Source organism: Globicephala melas, chromosome 11 (genome assembly GCF_963455315.2).
Source record: "Globicephala melas chromosome 11, mGloMel1.2, whole genome shotgun sequence".
NCBI lineage: Eukaryota > Metazoa > Chordata > Mammalia > Artiodactyla > Delphinidae > Globicephala > Globicephala melas.
The window spans coordinates 91,722,281-91,746,411 of NC_083324.2; the positions used below are offsets into that span (position 1 = coordinate 91,722,281).

Genomic DNA, 24,131 nt, shown 5'->3' on the forward strand with positions numbered 1-24,131 from the left:
TGGGATTTAGTTGGGTTATTTGCTGACTTGGTCAGTCAGGGATCTATGGGGAATGTGTTTGCATGAGTGATGTTCTGCGTGGTTTTTTGTGGGGAGGAGGGGGGAGTCGTGTGTTTGTGTGAGTTGTATGAGAGAAGGACAACTGGGGAGAAGCAGGGCATCTGTCCCTCACCCCAACGTGTGGACTAGTTTGGGGACTTGATGAGAAGAGGACATAGAAGCTGACGGAGCTGTTTCTATGCAAGACTTTGTGCTCTGGGCCTGGAAACAGCCAGAAGTTGGGAAGGAAGGTCTTCTGGCCACATTTGCATAGATGCCCGTATTGCAATGACTGCTCAAAGACGACCAGCTTTGGGAGTGTGAGGGGATGGAAGTCACCTGCTGATGGCCTAGCGTGGTGAGGGTGGGGACGATCCCTCAAGACACTTGGTGAGGCCAAATTTCACAGAGCCTGGGGCAGACAGGCATGTTTGTAAGGGACCCTCCCAGGGGTATGCAGTGAGCCAGAGGGCATATTGGATAAAAGCCCTGTCAGGTCTGGCATTCCTGTCTAAGCAGTCAGTTTTGGGGTTAGAAAAACCTAACACGCTGTATTTTTTAAAACATATTTATTTATTTTCTTTGTCTTCTTTTGGCTGCATTGGGTCTTAGTTGCGGCATGCGGGATCTTCGTAGAGGCATGCAGGATCTTTCCTTGCCGGGCAGGTGCTGCATTGCACCACGTGGACTTCTCTCTAGTTGCGGCATGCAGGCTTCTCTCTAGTTGCAGCGTGCAGGCTTCTCTCTAGTTGTGGCGTGCGGGTTTCCTCTCTCTAGTTCTGGCACGTGGGTTCCAGGGCGCATGGGCTCTGTAGTTTGTGGCACTTGGGCTATCTCGTTGAAGCACATGAGCTCAGTAGTCGTGACGCACACACTTAGTTGCCCCGCAGCATGTGGGATCTTAGTTCCCTGACCAGGGATTGAACCTGCGTCCCCTGCATTGGAAGGCGGATTCTTTACCACTGGACCACCAGGGAAGTCCCACATGCTGTATTTTGAACCTAGAGGCTCTGGAATCCTAGGATACTTGAGTGACATGTATTTCTGGTGACACAATCTCCCCCACTACCCCACCCACCGCCCCATCCCTCTCATTAGAGACGTGTCCAGGACAGACTGCCTGGTAAGACCGGGAGTTTAGAATAAGAAGAAAAGAGGAAAGGTGTGCTAGCTCCATTACCCCAAGAATGGGGTTCACAAATGCTTCTTTGTCTGTAATCTGTGACCCTGACCTTCAGTGTCCATTGCTCTGTTCTTCGCTAATCTTACCTCCTCCTCCCTCTATAATAAGAACAAAGGGCGTATCAAGGTAAGGAGGAGGGACCCTCACTGCCATTCAGGACCAACATTTTACCTGATGGAAAATGAGACACAGAGCTCCTATTTATTTCCCTCCAGTGTTCTGGGTTATCTACACGATGGCTTTAAAATGCAGCAGGTAAAGAAAATATACTAATAAATCCCAAACACTCTGGACCCATGGTTTTGCTATCTTGTGTTCAACCTCCATTCACCAATTTTACTCTTTAACTAATTTCAAGTCATTCATTTCAGGAAACACCCAGTGAGCACTTGCTGGATGCCAGGAACTGTGCTGAGCTGGGTTTTTTTAAACAAGGAATTTATGTAACTAAGTTGAGTTTCTCTACCGCTACCTGCCAACGCATTCAGTCCAGCAGAGGCATTAATACACGTGACATGACGAAGAAGGAGATGTTAAGTTTGTAAAACACGGAGGAAAAAAGTAAGCATGTAAAACAAGAAATTTGACGTCCCATGGTAAGTTCATGGGCCCTGAGGACGTGAGAGTCGTGAGCATGCGAGCCGCCTGTGTTTTTTTAATCGATGCATAGTGTACAGCTGGTGAACGGTCCAGGTCTTGAGTAGAATGACATGAGTTTTGACAAATGACACAGACAGGTAACCCACACCCCTATCAAGGAACAGAACACTTCCATCACCCCAGAAAGTTTCCCAGTGACCCTTCTCAATCAACACTCACCCCGTGTTTACTTTTAAGATTTCTAAAATATCCTTATATTTAAATCAAGGAATTTCCTGGACACTTATGAGGCGACCCTAAGGTTGTGTGTTTTTGTTTGGTTGGTTGTATTTAGATGGCTTGTTCAGCCCCTACTTTGGACATTCTGAATTAGAGCTTCAAGTGCTGCCAGATACTTCTTCTCAGGGAGGATATTCGTAACATTGACCTACTGGGGACTTAGGGGGAAACCATCTTTCTCCTCTTGGGTCCGTTCAGCAATAACCCCTCAGCTGGTCTGGATAACTCTATCAGCTCAGAAAGGAATAAACACACATGGTCACTGCTGAATTCTGCCCCTTGGCCAGAATATGAGTAAAATTGAATAAGAGTAAAATCGGTGATTGGAGGTCGTTTTCACAGAATATGTGAAAACAGTAACATATCAATAGCAGCCAACAGCGGCTACCATTGGGGCCAGTTCTCCACAGGGTTCTCACATTTCTACATGTCTTGTAAACAGAGGCATCCACAGATTTTGTCCCAGACCATCCTCTCAAAGGTATTTGCCTAGCGGACAGCCTCAGAAGACAGAGGTCATGTCTCATTCCAAAGCAAAGTGCAGATGTATCCAGTACAGTAAAGATAATATCTCCCTCCAGGGCCAAGAGCAGGTTGTCTGCAGCCTACTGGAAAAGCTTTGGGTTTCCTGAGTTGGGGTTCCTCTCCTGCAGTGCAGCCCCCCACATGTGTAGGCATCACCTGGCCCTCTGCACAGCATCCTGTGGGAACTGGGGCTCAGGGAGCCGGCCAGGAAAATGCTAATCCTCTGGTTGCTGCCTGCTGGAGAAGTAAACTCTGCTCCATTTGACTCAGGGGCCTTGTGTCGTAGCCAGCATCCAGAAAACTCTTGCAGGGCAGGCTACTGGGTGAGCTTGCAGGTAGAGTGACAGCTCAGACGCTTTGCTATTCTTGAAGCTATAAGCCCAGACGGAGTCTTTGGCAAGTTCTCTTCTAGTTAAATCATCACCCTAACAGTTGCCTCTAAGAGGGGGTGGCTCACGGGCTAAGAACATTCACTTTGAGTTCAAGTCTCAGCGCAGGTATGAGTGTTCTTCCTAAAGCAGAAGGAAGCCAAGCACTTGGCTGCTGAGACAAGGAGGAAGTGGGCTGCATGCATGGTTAGCTCCAACTAACCCAAGCTCTACTGCCGCTGTCTGACTTGCCTCCTGCGATCTTGCTTGCCTTCTGCGAGCTGATCAAACCCGACACCGCTCTCACCATGTTCTCCACACCCTCGTCTCTAGGTCTCCTGGGAAAGCAGATCAGCGGACTGTGATCTGCAGAAGTACTGCACCAAGACCAGAAGTTGAATTTTCAATTTGTACGATTTTTGTAGCTTTATACACTTGTAAGCATAATGCATGATGATTGTAAAACACTAAGATTCAGAAAAATCACAAAAGGTAATATAGAATGTTCATAACCACACCCCACGGGGAGCAGTGCTAACACTTTGGTTATATCTTTCCAGATGTTTTTCTGTACGTACACATGTTGTATATTTCTTTTTGGTTTGTTTTCTTCACCTTTTTTTCCCTTTTCTTAAGCAGGACTTTCTTTTTTTCTTTTAACAGTATAGTGTGGATATCTTTCCATCTCAACGGATAAAAACATGTAACATCGTTTTTCATGATTGTATAATATAGATGTATCCTATCCTTATTTATTTAACCAGTGTCTTTTTAGTGAACATGTAGGTTGTCCATTATTTTTCACTATCATAAATAATGCTCTTATGACCTGTCTCTCTGGCTCTGTCCTCTCTCTCTCTCTGTCTATCTATCTTTGCACACGAGTTGGAATATTTCTTTAGGATTAATTCCCAGGAATGGAACTACCCAGTCAATTGCATCCAAACTTGTTTTTCTTCAACCCCAATACATTTTTCTTAAAATTACAAGGTTGTGATGATTTGCCCGGAGAGAACAAATAGACAAAAGTGCAGGAACCAGTTCATATTAGATTGCTGTAAGGAGAATGCATTAGCATCATCTGAATCCACTTCTCTGACCTAACAACGGGACAGGGCTGGGTCTTAGAAACAACTAGAATGAAGAGTTCTGATACCACAAGACTCTTACTTCATATCGCTATTCCTCTTGATTTTGACAATCTAGTTCTTCTGTGTTTGTAAGTGGAAAACACGGAAACAAATGGCTCCCAAGTTTTAAATTGTATAGCCTCAATTTCAGAATTCCTGGGGAAGGGGCTCATTGACCTTGCTTGATTCTAGCCCCCACCACTGGCCCAGTCAACCATGGCCTGGGCTCTGTCCCATTGCTCTCACACAGCAGATCCCATGGCAACCACAGGGATGAGGGCGATAGTGTTTTAAGAAAAAAAGGTTCCTCAGAGGTCTGCTAAATCATTCATGGACATGTGCAGAACCAAAATGTAGTTGAAAATCTATTAGGATTTCATTCCCTAACCACCTTTCTCAAATTGGAGATCACTTTTCAAGTGAAAGTTTTGATGGCTTTAAAATGAAAAATTTTTTAAAGTCTTGTCTGAAATTACAGCAGAACATGAGATAATATAAAGAGAAAGCATAGTGAACATTGTAATTACATGTATGAAATAACTTGTATAGTTAGTTACACATATGAAATTATAGAGATGAATGAAACTGAAAAATAATATTGTCTGTTAGTATGATCGTGTGAGAATACAGTATTTTTATTTTGACTTTTTTGAGTGTTCAGTGTACTTAGTAGTGCTATTAATTATATTGAAGAACACAGGTCATACAAAGAAAGTCTTCTGGTAACATTTTAATAGTAGGATTCTACTGCAAAGTATACTGAATTGCAAAAACTACACAATCTGCTGTCTTCTATTCCCATGGCTCTGCGTCCGTGGGAAGCCAGGGACCACCGGAATGTGCGCGTTTTTTGGCCTATCACTCTTTTCTTCCTTTTCAAGAACATCACCTGCTAGCCTTCTTCATAAAAATCTCACTTGCAGGAAGCACCCTCGTCTTTGAACACACCTTGTTCATCCACCTCCATATCCTTATTGTAGAAAATAATTTATCCTACTTCAGCCATTTAACTGGGTAACCTTTGGCTGGTGCTTGGACTGCCCTAATTCGACTTCATGAACTGGACATATCGAGGGTCTTGCCCCTTCCCTCATTATTTGCTACCACCCATCTTTCCAGATTGCTCAAAATTCACCTCCCCTCATCACCCCAGTGTCATGGTGCTTCTGCCCTCACCCTTTGAACCTATTCAACCTCTGGCATCTCCATTACTCATTAGGAAACTCAAGTTTATTGCTATGCCTCCAGGGTGATAGTAAAAACATTTGACAACCTGTACTTCATGGTCACTGACTCATCACAGTGGACAGGGCAGTGATGGGCAGAGTCCTGGAGGAACCTGCAGTACAGAGCATTACTGCTTCTGCAGCTGATCACCAGAGTGTGGGAGACACCTGGAGCCCAGAGGAGGAACCAGGAAAGCTGGAACAAGGGGAGAAGCTCTCAGGAGACTAGAAGTAATTCATAGGGAAGTATTTCAATAATTTAACAACCAGGGTGACTATAATTCTTTAAACAAACATACATTCTATTGATGTCGTGTTCTTATGACTATGTGATCTTTCTTCCCATTTGGATTGGAAATTCCTTGGGGTCTAAAATTATGCTTTAAACTTGTTGTCCCATGAGACCCAGCCCACAGTCATCCTTAGAGTAAGAATAGTATTTCTGTGCCATGTGATTCAGGAGATGTCAGGCTGGGAAAAACCCTTGGTGCTCAGAGATGGGTAGTACCTGGCTTAGAAAACTGGAATTTAAGATGGACCCTTCCCATACCCAACATCAGTAAGAAATAATTTCTTATTCTCTTTGAGATCTGGGTCCTTGTAGGACCCACCACCTAACTGGCTCCTCATTTCAGAACATCTGGAAGGATGCTTCTTTAATGCAGATTAGGACTTGTGAATACTTTAAAAAAAAGAAGAAAACTCAGGTAGAAAGGTCATTTGTTACTGCCTAGAAGTTACTATCACACATTGTACTCCCTCTTAACCCACCTGTGGTGGTGGTAGGAGTGTTAGGGAGGTAGGTAGAAAGTACAAACCTGTCCTGCAATAGTGAGACCAAGAACGCATCCTTCAGATGTGCTGTGGTTGTTGGGAGTAGTTGAAAAAGGATCGTTTGTGCCACCTTCAGGAATACCCTGGGCTCTTAAGGAGCTGGCCTGGAAATTTTGCCAGTTTGTAGAATATGATTTTCTCAGTTGCCTCGTCTCTAAAGGAAGAAGCTGGACTGTGTTTCGGTTATCCTGCTGCTGTGTTACCAACCACCTCAAAAGTCAATGGCTTATACCAACAACATTTATTTGTTCACCGTTCTGCAATCAAGCTGGGATTAGCTGGGTGGTTCTTCTGCTGGTCTCGCTGGTGTTCACTCATGTGGACGCAATCTTTTGGCAGCTTGGCTGAGGTGGGGCTGTCCAAGATGGCCTCATCACGCGTCTGGTGTTGAGCCAGGGCTGTCAGCCAGGATGCCTCAGTCTTCTCTCATGTTGTCTTCCCAGCAGGATAGCCTGGGTTTCTAACATGGTGCAGCAGTGTTCTGAAAGGAGAATGCCCCAATGCATAAGCACTTATCAAACTTTTTCTTGCACTATGTTTGCTGATGTCCCACTGACCAAAGCAAGAGCCATGGCCGAGCCCCGGATCAACATGGGAGGCAACTCCACAGGGTGTGCATCATGGCGGCCGTGATGTCACAATCCACCACAGACCACATGATCCCTAAGGTCCTTTCAACTCCAACAATCTATGTGCTCTCATTTTTTTAAAAATAAATTTATTTATTTTTATTTTTTAAATTTATTTTTGGCTGCATTGGGTCTTCGTTGCTGCACGTGGGCTTTCTTTAGTTGTGGCGAGCGGGAGCTACTCTTCATTGCAGTGTGTGGGCTTCTCATTGTGGTGGCTTCCCTTGTTGCGGAGCACGGGCTCTAGGCGTGCGGGCTTCAGTAGTTGTGGCTCACGGGCTCTAGAGCGCAGGCCCAGTAGTTGTGGTACACAGGCTTAGTTGCTCCGCGGCATGTGGGATCTTCCTGGACCAGGGCTCGAACCTGTGTCCCCTCCATTGGCAGGCAATTCTTAACCACTGCACCCCAGGGAAGTCCCGTGTTCTCATTTTTTAATATCAAGTTTAGAAACACACCCCTGGAACACAAACAGCCTACAAATCCTAGTACCACCAAGAGGACAAAATAGGCATATTTCCCCCTGTGACATGCGGCCCTTTCATATATATTGGCACTTCAAAAATCTTATGTATTTATTTTTCTATTTGTTTAGCATATTTTTTCCTCTTTTCATTTAGTCATCACTCAGTGCCTATGTATCAATGTGAAAAGGTTACAGCTCTTTCAGGATTGTAATTCAGTTTGCTATAATTATATTGTGGTATAAATGGCTGAAAAGACTTTGCAAGAGTCAATCACTGATCTTGATTACTTTTTTTTTTTTTAATTTCAAATTTTTCACCCCTTAAGATTGCACTATGCATTCATTTCACTTCGAGGGCAGTTGTGCAAAAGTGTGGCAGTAAGAGGAGTTAAAGAACGAAATTTGAACCTGAGTGTTTAGGAAAGGTTTTCACATCAATCTGACCCAACGTGTATCAACAAAATCATAGAATCTGTATTCTCATTCATGATAGCAGACTGAGCTCATGCATACACTTGTTCTCCATCACCAAATCTCCTTGAAATGACAAAAAATATGTTTTAAAAGAGTAAAGCCTTATAAGCATTGGGAAATAGGAAAAGGTTCATTCAAATAGAAAGTAAATAGGATTAGATGAGGGTTCCTCAAACTCAGCATTATTAACACGTCGGACTGGATAATTCTTTGTTATGGGGACTGTCCTATGCATGGTAGGATGTTTATGAGCACCCCTGGCCTTTACCAACTAGTTACTAGAGACACCGCCGCTAACTCATGACAACCAAGTGTCTCCAAACGTTGCCAAATGCCCCTTGAGAGCGGCGGGGGGCAAATTGTCCTGAGCTGAGAGCCATCTGATTAGGTGGACTGGGTGGATTGGAGCCCAGAGCACATGCAAGAAGAGGCTGCTTCAGAGGTAAGAGCCCTTCAGGAACTTGCCAGTCAACTCCAGCTAGAGCAGGAGTGGGCTGTGCAGGTGACACGTGAGGTGAATAGTGAAGAAGGCCTGTCTGCAGAATAGCTGGGGCCGTCCCAGACATCTCCCTCCTGGCCCACAGAGACTGGCTAGCTTCAAGGAATTTGCTCCCAAACCAAAGCTCCTGCAGCTACTATTTAAATAAATTGGAGGATCTGGGAGGGAGACCATCCGGTTTAGATACTGAGGCTGGAGAGAGAGGCAGAGATTCAGATATCTACAACAACGTGGAAAGGGAAAAACACAAAGGAGCACAAAGCCGTCTCTCTTTGGAGATGATGAAGCCTCTAGGTTTTGTACCAGTTCCCTATCATGCATATTTCACCAGAGCCCTCCAGTTCAGAGGGAAGGCTCATCGAGGAAGGGAAGGTTAAACAACTGAAGAAGAAACGCAATCCAACTACTGATTACTTTGTTCATAACGAGAATGATCAACAGGATCATGAGACATTTGATAAAATCAATACAGGTATGTGCAAAAGAGAAAAAGATACACAACAATCAATACTAATAAAAAGTTTTTCATCTTAATAATAATCAGGTGAATGCAAATTAAAACACAGGAAAATGCAAATTAAAACATCTCATGTTTACCTGTTAGAGAGGCCAAGAAATAAATAAATAAATAATAAAAAGAATGATAACACAGTGTTGGTAAAGCTCTGAAGAAATGGACACTCTCACGTTCCATCAGTGAGAGGACAAAACCCTTTAGGAAGTGAATTTGGAAAACCCCATCAAAATTTAAAGTACACAAACTCTCTGACCCAGAAATTCTTCTTCTAGAAACTGTCCTGCAGACATATTTATCTACACACTCAAAGGTATATGTGCTAGGATGTTCATGGAAGCACTACATGTAATATCGAAAAAATAAGATGAAACTTGAGTGGCTTTCAATAGAGGAATAACTACGGTATAATGCTTATATAGAATATATATGCAGCCCATTAGGATGAAACAGATCTGAATGTACTGATAAGGAAAAGGTGTCACTTAGTAAGTGAAGAGAGTAATGCTCTGAACAATATGTGTATTATGATGTCATTTATGTACAAAAAATATCTCTGCATTTTGACATGTACATTAACATATATGTGGTGTCTAGAAATGCAGAAGGGGGCTGACAGGGAGGAGTAATAGGGAGGGGTCATTTTATAAGGGGCTTAGGACACCTTTGTAAGCTTAGAAACAACTTTTACAAAAAAAGGTAAACAAGGAATGTTTACAGAGTTCATAAATATCATATCCACTTCCTTTATTTAAGACAAGGAAGCTGATGTTCCAATCGAGAACGCCAGTGTTCTGATGCCTAATCTTGTACTCTTTCCGTTTATCATGTTTCTTTTAAACTTCTAAGAATTTTACTGTCCATTTATCACAGCTGTTATCTTAATTGTAGTTTGGCTTATTTAACAGCTGTTGGGACTTATAAAAAGTCTAATGTATTTTATAGAACAAGCATATGCCCTTTTTACATGAGATTTCAGGTATCTATGAAAACAAATCCTGACATAATTTATTTCTCCAAGCATAAAATTTTCATGTGATTTTAAATCGTGGTTTCCCTGGAACAGATCAATTTATTTTGGTCATTAGTGCAAACATTCAGAGTGAGAGAGGCAGATGACAGGAACAGTGTGGGCCACGTGGGGACAATGTCCTGTCCTAGATGCTCTGGGGAGACCCACGCTGGTCTCAGAGACTGCATTCCAGCGTAGGTGAATAACGTGTATACTGGGAGAAACATGCAAAGATTTGTGTAAACAAAAGAACGATTGAGGACAAACAAATATTATCCTGTCTGAGAATGTAAGAGAAAAGAATGGACATGGTGAAGATTTCATTCCGAAGGTGTAGGATATGTATTCAGAGCCGGCTTCCAGGGAGGTGAAATTCAAGCCAGATTTTGAAGGGATGGAGGCCGCTTCAGGATGACAGATGCTCTTTCAATCCTGGAAGAATGTCGGGTAATTCGGACAGGATCTCAGATCTGATTTCTCTTGCCTCATCTTCAATTGCCCAATATTGTGGATCCCAAGAACTTTGTGAATCTGAGCAGAAACAAACAAACATAAAAACCACAGCTGACCCACTTTGGAGACGTGGAAACTTAGTAAATGATCTTTTTCCTAGGACACTGACCAAAATATTTTTCAAGGCTAAAAATGGACCGTCTTTAGCTTCGCAAAAATTACTGCACATTTTAAAGTGGATGCGATGTCACATAAGTACTTAGAATTTGACTAAAATGTCTAATACTTACTTATTACCTTTGATCTATCTTTAAAATTGACATTTCTATTTTTAATATAAGTCAATCGAAAAAAACTCAAAGACAGGCCAAAGTTGGGTGTATTTCAGGGACAATACCCAATTCTCCCAGTGATGATTTCTGCTTTCCATCCTGTTCAAGATTTGGTGTAAATGCAGATAAAATGTGCTCACACAAACATGTATAGAGCTGGGAACTTCTTCTTATGTTGTTTAGAGCTGGGAACTTCTCTAAGAGGGAGCAGTACAATCCATGGCTGTCAAAATAGCACCAAGATGCTCCGTAGGGGAGATATCAGGTAGAGGGGGAGGCTCTTCGTTCTCTCCTTTATTTTCTTTAAGTGTTAAAGCTATCTCGCTTCAAAGGAGCAAGGCCTGTGCTTCCTTGCAAGCATGCTCTTCATCTGAAAGTACGGAGTCTTTGCTAACTGGTGCCCATTGCCCTCAGAAGCACTTTCTGGGTTCACAGGAGGAGAGGGCAGCACTGATGTCACCAGCTGATAAGGCCAGGCAGCAGCCCAAACCCGCAGATCAATAGGGAGGGAGGCAGGCGGCTGCCACTGCCCGGGCAGACAGCTGGTGTCTGCTCTGATTTCACTTCCTCTCTGGCCACAGCCCATCGCTATGGTCACGCGGGTTGAAGGAGAAAGCAGATCATTTCCACTTATCTGGACAATTTAGACTATTTAATTGGATTTGTTTTAAAGTCTTTTAGATTTCTAAACGGAGATTAAAAATAAACAACCCCCAGATCTCTCAGTTTTTGGTCTACAAAGGTATCCTTAGCTACAAACGCCCTACTATTCAATCAGGCCGATGTGAAACAGGACATTGAAAGAGCTGTGGACTGTTCTTGTTCACTGTTTAATGGTGCTCGCTTGGAAACTTAATTAAAAGCTTTTATCCATCAGTAGCACCACTGTCTCATCCCTGGTCACAGGTGGAAGAAATGTCAATTCCATGTGCTTAGGTAGTTCTCAACACCTCAGGGCGTGGGTTAGCAGAGCCAGCTGGTGAGCAGAGCTGAGATAGTTCATAAATTAAAAGAGAATAATCAAAACTTCTCTTTAAAATATTTTATCATAATTTAAACTTTTATCAAAGTAATATATGTTCCTAATTTACAAGGTCAAAGAATACTACAGGTCATTTAAGAAAAAGGTATCCCTTTCCCCTGCCCTCCACACCTCTGAACCCCAAGCCCCCAAGGCAACCAATTTTCATTCTTTTAGTGTTATTTCTGGTATTTACCTCCACTTTTCTAACTATCATACTTATTGTTTATTTTTCCAATTTAGGTGTGATCTATTGACTTCTTACGTAAATGATACTCGGGAAATCTTTCCTGGAAAGTCTCATAGATACCCGTGGCTACACACACCTGTCCATGTTCTCTCCCCGCATCATCCCAACATGGTTATTAGCTGTTTACATTACCATTAGATGTTTACATTATTATGACTATAGTTCATGGTCAGTTTTGTTCACAATGGAAATACCTAATCATCGCATATTACGATTATATTTTCCCTCTTCTACAACTCTTTGTTTTTCCTGGAGTAAATAATTGTCTGGTTTCTTTATTTAATTTTCAATGTTCCTATAACTAATACTTCTACCAGTTTTCTCAAGAAAAGAGATCCTTTGATTTTCTTGGAAATATCCCCCCTGGAGTCCTCTACCCTCTATAGACTTGATGCACGGCTATCATCCTATGTCTTCATCACCTTCTAGGGAATTCCATTTGCCCATATCCTTTTGGGGAAGTCTGGGCCCCATGTCTTCTTTTTTGAGTTTATCCTTTCGTTTTGGTGGAGCATGTGTGTCAAGGCATTGAAGGTAAAGTTTCAGACATTGCACATTTGAATTGTCTCCATTTAACCCTCACACTTGTTTGATCATTTAACTGGAACAGAATTTTCGGTTGGAAAAGTTTCCTCTCAGAATTTCAAAGGCATTGATTGCTGCCTGGTCTTCCAGCTTCCAGCATTGCTGTTGAGAAGTTCACTAGTGATCTCGATTCCTGATCCTTTGTAGGTAACTTGCTTCTGAAAGCATTGGAGGCCTTCAGGATTTTCTGATTTCCCTGTTTCTGTGCATCTCATCCTACCTTCCTTTGTGTCTGCTGTCCCCAAGCCCAAGGCTCCTTTGATAAATCTCTCCAGAAACGAAACCTCTTTTCTCCTGCAAGAGTGGGGCAGTGCAGTCAACCTGGATGCTGTAAGACTTTCCTCCAGTCTTCCTGCTGACACCTTGGTCACAGACCTCTTGCCTCCAGAGCGGTGAGACAATACATTTCTGTTGTTCAAGCCACCAAGTTTATGGTACTTCGTTACGGCAGCCCTAGGAAACTAATGCACCATCTGAAATTCTACTTATCCAAAAGTTTATCAGTAAGAATTATGTCTGTTTCTGACCAAATTCTGTTTTAAGAATTTTTTAATCGTTGACCAGGACATACCTATGAGGATTCCTGGGCAGGTACTTCTGCCTGTCTCTGAGGAGGGCTTTTGTCATCAGAACCCATGTCATTAATCCTGCCCCACTGAAAGGAAGGACATTATCCTTTCCACCCTGTCCAGTTCCCCTGATGCAAGGACCTCTGGGCAATCAAGCTGCCTAGGGGGAGGCCACTACTGTTACTGCTCTGGAAAGGTCTTTTGTGTTTTTGAACGGTCCTGTATTAATTTTCTAGGGCTTTCATAACAAAGTACCACTGACTGAGTGATTTAAACAACACATACTTTTTTTCTCACAGTTCTGGAGGCTGGAATTCGAGGTGTGGGCAGGCGTGGTTTCTCCTGAGCCCTCTCTCCTGGGCTTGTAGATGGCTGCCTGTCTGTGTGTCCAAGTTTCCTCTTCATATAAGGACGGCACCCTGACGGCCTCGTCTTAATCTAATCATCTTTTAACAGGCCCTATCTCCAAAAACAGTCACATTCTGAGGTATCGGGAGTTAGGATTTCAACATACAAATTTTGGAGAGACACTATTCAACCATAACACTATTGCATCGAAACAGATCCAAGGGAGAATCTCCCAGACCCCAGGAGGAGACTGGGAGAGAAGAGTTGGGGTGTCCTGAGTCTGCGAGTTTGCTGGGCAGCTCTGACCAAGTCCTCCAGGGTCAGCGAGCAGCCCAACAGGTGAACAAGAGCAAGTGAATACGTGAGTGAGAGTGGCTGATGGAGGACCAGCCAACTGGACCAGGCCTCCAGGTCACTAGTCCTTTGCTACGAATGCTTCTGTCATAGTCACAGTAGCAGAAAACCGACCCTAATTCTCCAAGCCCACATGGCCGGGGGCTGGGGGCTCCAGCACTAGGCTCTTCGAGGGACTGGGGCACGCTGGCTGCACCTAGAACCACGCACGTGACAAACACAGTGAGCAGATACTTACTGTCTACAGTGGCCATAACAGGACTGAGTCTTAGTGAGGTCGTATGGCTCTCCAGGAACCCAGACCAAATACGCAGAGGAACCAGGATTTAGTGTAGGTATGCCTGGCTCCAGATCCACACACGCTCCATGACATGCCGTAGAGGCAGCGCTTTACATCCTCGTAAGGTAACCTTAGACCCTGTGACAGTGAAGTTTGTGTGTCAGCTGGGCCACGGGGTGCCCAAATGTTTGATCAAATGTTGTTCTGTGCATCTGCGAGGGTGTTTCTGGATGAGATTAACATTTGAATTGGTAGACTGAGTAAAGCAGATTGCCCTCCCTAATGTGGATGAGCCCCATCCAACCCATTGCAGGACTCAATGGAACAAAAAGGCTGGGGAAGGGAGAATTCTCTCCCTCTCTGAGCTGGCCTGCAAGACTTCTCCTGCTTTGGGACTCAGACTCAGACTGGAACTTACACCATAGGTTTTCCTTGGTCCCCAGCTTACCAGACAACAGCCTCCCTGTCACATGAGCCAATTCCATAAAAGAAATTTTATGTATGTATACATACATATGTGTGTGTGTGTATATATATATATATATATATATATATACTATTGGTTTTGTCTCTGTGGAGAACCTGGACAAATACAGGCTCCCAAATGCTCTGAAGATTGATAAGCTATTAGCAGATTGTTCTTGTGAGCTCAATAGAAAATAAACAAAATGTCATTTAATTAACCATTTCTAATTACTATCTCTAATTGAACGTAACAATGGTGTACTTAAAACCTATTCTCTATTCCAGACTGATGATTTAAAACTGGCTTTTCCCTAAGCACAGCTGAGCAAATGAGCTTTTTCCTTTTCCTTTTAATTCTTCATATCAAATTTGTGCGTATCTGGTAAGAGGATGAGAATGATGTTTGCTGAGCAACTGCTTGGTGCCAGACGGTCTGTCCTTACATGGTATCTGTCACACGGGGTCTTCACAAACATCACTTTACTGACCATCTTTCTTGTACCCGTGGGGGATGGATGGCATCCGTGGGAGCCGGAGGGTTACAGAGAGAACCGACTCCTTTGGCGGGAGGTTGCTCCGGTTGGTCAGAATTTTATAACTTCACTGAGTATCTTTAGCTGGCAGGAAGCTGGATTCCAAATAGGGCTGGATACCCATGAACTCAGAGTCTTAACAATTAGACTCATAGGAGACAGCAGCACACGATGTGCAGAAGAATCCCACCCGAGCGGTGTCTCCCAGACGCTCCCCTCCATTCTGCTGAGCTGTCCGGTTGGGAAAGCAGCATGTGCATTGAGAACCTCCAACTTCAGAGACGTCCCAGTAACTACCCGAGCCCCGGACTGGCAAAACCCTGAGGCGCAGTCAGCCTTAATCACAGCTCTCCTTGGTAGCACTTAAAGATGTAGTTGACGAATTGAACAAAAAACACATGTTTTCATTTAAATTGCAATTAGCAATTAGAGAGTTAAGTGTGTCCTAGATGGAATATATAATCGTTGTCGAGTTTGTGGCATAGCTACTTTACTGCTGCCATTCTCTTTTTATGTTTTGCTTTATGATTTTATAGTAAATGTATGCTGAAACTGTGAGAGAGACCCAGGTTAAAGGGCTCTTTGGTTGGAGTTATTCAGCTTCTAAGAAAAAGGTCACCAGCCTAGGCCCACTGCGCACTCCTTGCCTACTGTGATTCTTTCTTGTACGAAATGTGAGAAGAGAATTCTTTTATCTACCCTCTTAGCAATGTAAATTGGATAATCTGGCAGTGAGGGTTGTGGTGTAAATTACATGTTTCTGAGCAATGGATGATTGGTGATAGCTACTTACTTTTTGGTATGATTTCCTGAAAATCGAGGAAAAGAAAAGCAAGCTATCTTCTCCTTTACATTCTCCTCTGGAATGTTTCCCAGACAAATTAATGTTCACTTCTGCTTTTCTGTGGAGGTTATTTTTTTAAAAAAGAGGCCTAGAAAAAGTGCCAATACATACAATTTGGGGGACAAGTCAGGTGCATTCCAGATGTCAGGGAACCTGGCTAATGGACTTGCCAGGAGAAATCCGTGGGGCTGAGTAGCCGGAGCATAACCGCTTCTGATCTGTGAAAGGTTCCTCTAGCAAAGCAAGCTGCTGCTTCTGACGAAGCCATCTAATGAGAAACTAATTCCTGGTGAGGAGCCCCTCCTTCCAAATAAAATACAGTAAAAGGAGAGAGACATGCTTTATGGTGAAATTACCATCGGGACTGAGAACAGTACAGATCAGAGCCAAGAAAAGTAATTGTAGGTGGCTTGGAGACTTGAATATGTAACTCCTTGGCACCGTCCAAAGAACCACAGCCATTTCTAAATTGTAACAAAACCAGACAGAGAGGTGAGGGGAGATGGCTCCTTGGGGATACCGTTAGGAATCCAACACTTCTGGCGGAGTTTGCTGAAACTGGCAAAAGTGTAGATGGCGCATACGACTCGTAGACACTGGGGAGAATTCTGGATTTCTTTAAAGGAGGAGGCAAGTTATATAGGCTGAAGGGAATGGAAATCATCTCTGGTTTCTACAAAGCAACCAGTATTTTATTTTAGCTTCTCTTGTAGCCACACAGAAACTGTCATTAAAAAAAAAAAAAAAAAAAACCAAGTGGAGAGTTTTCTTGTTTTCCAGGGTTCTGTAAATGTTTCCAGGTCAAAATACTAGGATGAGAAACACGCAGAGCAAAACTTCCGAGAGGAGACAGAGAGCCAGGCTCTGCTCTCGCCTCTTGTGCTGTTTCTCATCTCGTGGAATTATTTGTCTCAAGCACCAGAGACAGGGAGTAAATTTTCCCCGATACGCTGACAGCCCTCGTGGAACATCTCCATAACGATGGGATCTATTTTGTTCATTATGACTGCCGCAGACCGTGGGACCTTATTTCACTCCTACAGATGAGTCGTGCTTCCATAAATCATCCTGCCTGCTCTTCGGGTAAATGACCAGCAGTCTTGGGAGAACTGGCAAATAATCTCTGAGTTGTCTCGGCTTCTTCATTTCGGTTCTTTCTATGTCATAAAAGTTATGGCATGTCAGACAGAAGAAGGATCAAGAAGACCTCTGATAAATACTTTTCAACAAGCTCGAGACAAACCTAATAACAGAGCCACCGAGGCTTCAAAGAAAACTCGAAATGCTTCCCCAGCCCCGAGAGCTCCAAGGTAGATACACCTTTCTGTGGAAATCAGCCCCCTTTTCTGCTCCAAGGACTTTGTTGCATGTGTAGTGATGGAAACTTTGTCTTTGCTCACTTGATGAACTGTCCGGCTCGGCTCGGAGGCGATCTTTGTGTTCCTCACAATGGATCTCCCCTTTGATTTTTGAAAATGTAACCTATATAAATAGAAGCAGTTCATAAGTGCAAAAACAAACAGGGACTGTGAGTTTCTGGACAAAAGATGACCCATCCAGGAGTGCCTTCAGCTGTTCCACATCAATCAAGGCCTCACATCACATACTATTTTCTTCCCCCCTCTTGTTCTCATTTATCTTTTTCTTAGAATTTGGCACAAAAACCCCAGGCCTGGAACTGGAGTTGTAATTTCAAGCAGTTGATCTAAAGTTCAGGCTACTCTCTGAAGGGTTTCCCAGTGTTGCATTACTGAAATATGTGCAGTCCGTGGAAGGAAGGAGAATGTTTGACCGAAAGGGAGCTGGACTTGGGAAGTGAGTGAAAGGAGACGTGTTACTCAGCGTTCTCCAGAGAGACAGAAACAGCAGGATGTATCTACACCTATATCTACATCTCTCTCTCTATCTCTATCTCTATCTGTATGTAGATATACACGTCTGTATAGGGAGAGAGATTTATTATTTTAAAAATGGCTCATGTAATTATGGAGGCAGGCAAGTCCCAAAATCTACAGGAGGAGTTGGCAAGCTGCAGTCCTGGAGCAGATGATGGTGGAGTTCCAATTTGAGTGCAAAGGCCTGAGACCCAGGAGAACTGACAGTGTAGTTCCGTTCTGCAGGCTGGTAGACTGAAGATCCAGGAAGAGGGAATGTTTCAGTTTGAGTCTGAAGGCTGAAAAAAAGCTGATGTTTGAAGGTACTCAGGCAGGAAAGAATTCTCTCCTACTCAGGGGAGGGCCCACCTTTTTTTTCTATTCAGACCTTCAACTGATTGGATGAGGCCCACCCACACCAGGGAGGGCAATCTGCTTTACCCAGTGTAGCAGTTCAAAAGCTAATCTCATCCCCAAATCATTCTCATAGAAACACCCAGAAAAAAGCTTGGCCAAAAATATCTGAGCACTCGGGCCAGGTCAAGTTAAAATTTAAAATTAACCATCACAGAGGTGATGTGAAATTAGGCCTCAGGGAACATGCTGTGTGTCTTGCTTACCTGAGACACCCTGGGAACAGAACCAATGGCAGGATGAGTTGGGGAGACTGTTGTCTATCTAATGAGATATTAGTGAGCAAGCAGTCACGCTGTCCACCTCACACCTCTGTGCCCACCAGAAATGTCAACGCTCTTCGATTATGAAAGACTCATTTTATTAAGGAAGTTTTCAGACTGCTGGATTATTCTTATGGTCTCAGGCTTCCAAGATGGGGTAGAAATGGACCGAAGGGGAGGCAGGGAACAGGGAGTCCTGTGTCTTTGTCGATGGGGGTCACTGTCTGCATTGCCGTTGGCCTGCTGTGCAACGTTGCTGCTTTGTATTCATCGGGCAAAGCCCAGGTACCATAGAGACGCCCACGGAGGCACCCCAGGCCTTGAACATGAAGGCTGCTTCTCCTGGGGAGACACCCAGCTGGAGCTGTGTAAAGGCTTGTCCCCATCCAGGTGCTGCCTGGGAGCCAGCCCTGGTCTGCCACTGTTGGTGACTTGGCCTCTCCCCCTCTGCTCTCCATTCTCTTCGCAGAGTCTGAATATTCATCTTTAGGGTCAGTCCTGCCTGCCCATTCAACGTGAAGACTAGTTCCCCTAGCTGAGCCTGACTTGCTAAGCAAAAGTTGGGCTGCCAGGTATCTTTAAATGCAGCCCCTGAAGCACATGAGAATCTGTTGACTCCCCTTGGGGCAAGGAAGTCCATAACTCAAGCTTTCAAAGATTCAAAAAAATTTACAAAAAAGACATGTGAGGGCAGGGGTTGGGGAGGTCGGAGTGTAGAAATCAGAGCAAAAATCTTCAAATTCCTCTCTGAAATTACAAAGGGTGGAGACCAACAATAATAATTATTATTATGCAAATATTATTATTTTTCAATTTCAGCCTGTTAAATCTTCCTTATATCAGATATAATACTTGATGCTTTTATACGTTTTTCATCGAACCCTCATAGCTTTGTGAGGCAAAGATTTCACTGGTATTGCAGATGAGACTAGGGAGAGAAGGTACGGTTTTCACTCTAGGTGCTGTGCTGGGTACTTCAGATATCTTTTCATTAAAATTTTACAGCCCTGGGCTTCCCTGGTGGCGCAGTGGTTGAGAGTCCACTTGCCGATGCAGGGGACACGGGTTCGTGCCCTGGTCCAGGAAGATCCCACATGCCGCAGAGCGGCTAGGCCCATAAGCCATGGCCGCTGAGCCAGCATGTCCGGAGCCTGTGCTCCGCAACGAGAGAGGCCACGACAGTGAGAGGCCCACATAACGCAAAAAAAAAAAATTTTACAGCCCTGTAACATATGTCAAGTTTTATACACACCTTACAGATGAGACAACTAAGGCAGCAGTCCTGCAGAAAGCTTCGTGTTGGCAAGTTGGTGAACATAAGGAGGAAGGGCTCCTAAATACTGTGTTTGCAGACCAAGGCTACAACCCCAGCCCCTTGGGAAGTCAGCTCTAGGCTGAGGTACCCTGGATCGTCCACTCTCCCCCTGGGTATTCTTCTGGAAGTTTCTCTGAATCAGTAGTCTCGATGTTTTTCAGTGTGAGCCCTCAGGCCTATGCGGGGTTATTTGGAAGGAAGGAGAGTAAGAGGGGAGGGAGGATTAAATTCACCATAACCCAGACACCCAGTGCTTATTAGGTAGATATAACTGGGAGGCAAATGATGCTAAATGAGGAATTTTATTTTTAGTTCTCACTTCTGTCTACTGGACGGCTCTGCTCTCCCTGTGGTGTTGCAATGATAATATAAAAAAACTGCATAATTTGTTTCCATCGTCACTGAACACCATTTATTGAGTATCTCAGTGGATGTGCCAGTTGCCTTGGACAGTCACGATATTTGCTGATGGACGAATTCACGACACGCATTTGAGGCCGGGGCCTCTGGGTGCCTGGGTGCAAAGCCACACGTTCTAAAATAACAAGTATTTAGGAATTCCTTTCCCGATGCACCAAGCTGAGCCGTCTGTCCCTTGCCAACCCCAAAGGTGGACGGAACAGAGCATTTCCCCCTTCCCCCTCCCCAGGCAGCACTCCCCTCCCCCATTCAGGTCCAAGGCCAAACACTGGACTACTTGTTTCTCCAAAACCACAGTGTGAGCTTTTTCAGCAATGGCAGGAAAAGGTTTCCCCCTCCCCACCTCCCCCAACCCATGCCCTGCTCCAGTTAATACCAAAGGTTTCAATTACCCTGGAAACCTGGGCTCTGGTATGTTAGGAGAATCCTGTTTCGGGAAGACACGTTCCCCAGCCCCAGTGTCCTGGCAGATTTTTCCATTCTCCAGAAGCCGCTGGAGTAAGGCTGTGAGCTGAGCAACCCCTCCGGAGGTGGTTTGTTTCTCCGCTTTCATGGCCGGCTTGCCCAGGGAGGAGAAGGGTCCCAGCGTGATGGGTCCGGGCTGCCTGCTGGTTAGGAAGTGCGAGGAACTTGATGTTTCCTCACCGTGCTTGAAGCCCTGAACACGGCCTTGAAGGGGCCCTGCTTCAGGGACTGTCCCCTGATACGAGTCCCCTCCCATCATAAGTGTGCTGCCTGGGAGACGTGTCTTGACGAAAGAAGACGTTTCCTTTTTTTTGCTTCTTATCCATAGTATAAATTCCTTAAGGGAAAGATCAGATACTTCATCCATTTTTAAGATGAATAATCAAGAACTAAGCATAAGAGATATGAATTGAAAGAGACAACGAACTAGAAAAAAACACTCATTTGTCAAACATGGGACTGAACTTGAGTAAAAACCTACAGGAGACTTACTTAATCAGTCACAACTCAGCGCTGGGCAAACATAAAGTTTTTTGTTTTCTTTGATTTTCCAAATAACTGATATCAGCTTTGCTTCTCAAGCCCCATCATTACGAGTAGACCAGGAAAAATGGAAAGTTTCCTTTTTAAATGTATAGTAGTCTCTTCGTATGAACTTCAGACCCATCCAGGAACTTTGCAGTCTCTTCTGGATAAATCAGTCGCTTTTCTGGTGGTTATTGAGTCAGTTCAAAAACAAACTCCTTACTATGGAGTTTATGGCACCCAAGGACACTCACTTCCTGGTGTCCACACCCTGGTGTAGCCCCCTTCCACACGGCACCAGGGTTATTCTCTGTGGCCAGTGGAATATGGCAGAAGTCCCGGTGTGTGACTGAGGCAAAGCCACTTGACACGTGGCCCCTTCCACCTTGCTGTTTTGGATCGCTGTCTCTGGAGTGCAGCCAGCTGCCACATCGTGAAGATACCCAAGCAGCCCAAGAAACTGTGGCTTCCTGTCAACAACCAGCACCAACTTTCCAGACAAGTGAATGAGCCATCTTGCAAGTGGGTCCTCCAGTCAAGCCCCCAGATAACAGTCACTCTGGCCAACACCTTGACTGCAGTCACATGAGAGACCCCAAGCCCGAAACGTCCAGCTAAAACCATGCTCCAATTCCTGACTCACAGAAACTGTGAGACATAGTAACATTTTATAGTTTTTAAAGCCTTGAAATAATAAAAATGTATTGTTTTTTAAGCCTCTAAATTTTGGAGTTATTTGTTATAATAATAGGTAACTAATACATCATCTGGGCTTTTCCTAATTCTCTTCTTCTTTCCCTGGTGTCTGGTGTTTAAGACCAGGAGCTAGTGTGACCTTGGTGGTGAAGGAGAGGGTCTGGGGTCTGTGTGGTACCCTTGGCATCCTCCAGGGCTCTTTGATGATCCAGGTAGGGAGGCGATACTGGTTGGATCTGGTCTCTGGTGACAAAGACTCTGTAAGTGATGTTTGTGGTCTGTCCTCCTGGCTCAGGCAGGGTCAGTGGTGCTCCGTGATTTGTTCAACGTGTTTAGTTCCTGCCAGCACTGCAGACCCGTCCCTCGGGTCAGCTTGTCCTTCCTTGTCCATCTCTGCCCTGGAAATCCTGCCCTGTAGCGCTAGGGACTACTGGCCACCTTGCTGTGGCTGCAACAGCCTTCCCGGCAGACTGTCAGGCAGCTCCTTTGGCTACCTTTCCTGTTCTGGATCTTTCCATGACCCATGAGCACAGAGGGTGGCTCAGGAGTGCTACCTCGGGCTTTCCCCCCTAACAGCACCACACCATCTTTGTCACTTTTGTTCAACACGCTCATGTTGCCACAGGCTCATTCCATGGGACAGTCCCTTGTGGAGTTCCAAGGACAGAGCAGGGCGCTAGACCCTTTGGTTCAGGCTTCCCCACAGGCTCTGGCTGGCTGGCGGGTCAAGACACGTATCCCTGATCATTTGCTCTGGGACCTCTGCCGTCCTCTTCCTGCACTCCACAAGGGGGTCGGACAGGGCTTCCACTTCGGTCTGGAACTCCTTTTCTGCCGCATCCGCCTCCTTCCCTGGGGCAATAAACCTCCCAGCCTGGCAGTCATAGGCAGGAATAGCTTCTCCATCCTGTGGAAGAAACCTGGTGCGCCTGCCAGACTGTGCTCTGGATTTGGGAGCTACGGCACAGGGAGGAACTAGGCTACTGAAGATGAAAATGCATGGATTTAACATGCTCAAATTATTATCCTCCATATCCTTTAATTTTGATTGGATTGTAAAATATCTTTCCCCCACTCAATAAACAAACTCCACACACACACAACACCTACACACACATGTGCACCGACATGCACACATGGAACCAGGTCAAACTGGAGCCATATCAGCACGTTTTCCTTAACATGTTTGTCCACACTTGTTTTAGTTTCTGTGCATTTGAGAGCATCTAGATTGTGCAAGAATTCTCCAGTCATTTCCATTAAGAGGCTTACAGATACAGTCAATATTATATTGTGGGAACTGTAAGAAAGTCTATGCTGAGTGATGGGAAGGAGGAAGTGGCCATTTTTATCTGGGTGGATCGAGAAAGAATTCATTAGGATATGATACTTGAATTGAATGTGGAAAGATAAGGCAGGGTTTGCCTGGAAGCAACAGTCTAAAGGACAATGAAGGAGAGAGCAGTGCTGTGGAAGGCAAATTTCGAAAAGAATATAAAGAAAGGGGGAATTTCATTTCTTAAAAAATAGTTCTGTGGGGCTTCCCTGGTGGCGCAGTGGTTGAGAGTCCGCCTGCCGATGCAGGGGACACGGGTTCGTGACCTGGTCCGGGAAGATCCCACACGCCGCGGAGCAGCTGGGCCCGTGAGCCATGGCCGCTGAGCCTGCGCGTCCGGAGCCTGTGCTCCGCAACGGGAGAGGCCACAACAGTGAGAGGCCCGCGTACCGCAAAAAAAAAAAAAAAAAAAAAAAAAAAAAGTTCTGTGGAGGGGGGGAGGGCGTGGATAGTTAACAGAGCCAAATATTTCAGGAAGAGAAAGTAAAATGTGCCCTGAAAAAAATGCCACAGCTTTATGATATAAAGCTTATCACTGATACCTTTGCCTGAGTGAGGCAGAGTCCACGGAGTGCTGGGCGTGGCTCAGGACAGCGCGATGCCGTGGCCAAAGATGCGGAGATGAAGTATAGACTGATTTTCTCACCGCAGAAGCGACGGGTGGTTACGTTGGCCTAAGGGTTGTGTCTGCTGAGCAGGACCCATGGAAAGGCAGGGCATGAAGGACACTGAAGGACGTGAGAGGCAGCTGGGGCCGTAGATCTTAGTTAGATCCTAGATCAGGCAGCAACGTGAGTGAAGCTATGAAGAGAACATTATGGCCTCAGTGAAAACCTATATTTTGAGGCCCATATGTGGAAGCCTGTCCATGGTCAGATGCACTTAAATCAAACCTGGGGGACACTTACAGTTCACTCGCACCTGTTGAGGCGCATTAGAAGCAATCTGAGCAGAACGGAAAAGTCCGTTTCCCGAATGGGGTGCGGTTCTCTGATTTTTCTCTGCCTTTTTCAG

The 24,131-nt window shown here is 44.7% G+C and overlaps 2 long non-coding RNA genes across 2 annotated transcripts in view; one reads left to right on the forward strand and one right to left on the reverse strand.

Moving 5' to 3' along the window:
• LOC138842880 (uncharacterized) overlaps positions 1 to 24,131 on the forward strand; it is a 248,363-nt gene that overhangs the window by 107,590 nt on the left and 116,642 nt on the right. The gene's annotated exons all lie outside the window — the stretch shown is intronic.
• The window catches only part of LOC115866132 (uncharacterized), a 261,222-nt gene continuing 245,698 nt past the window's right edge, over positions 8,608 to 24,131 (reverse strand). The window contains exon 4 of the long non-coding RNA XR_009565912.1: positions 8,608 to 10,306. This is a non-coding gene — a long non-coding RNA (uncharacterized lncRNA). The remainder of the gene's footprint in view (positions 10,307 to 24,131) is intronic.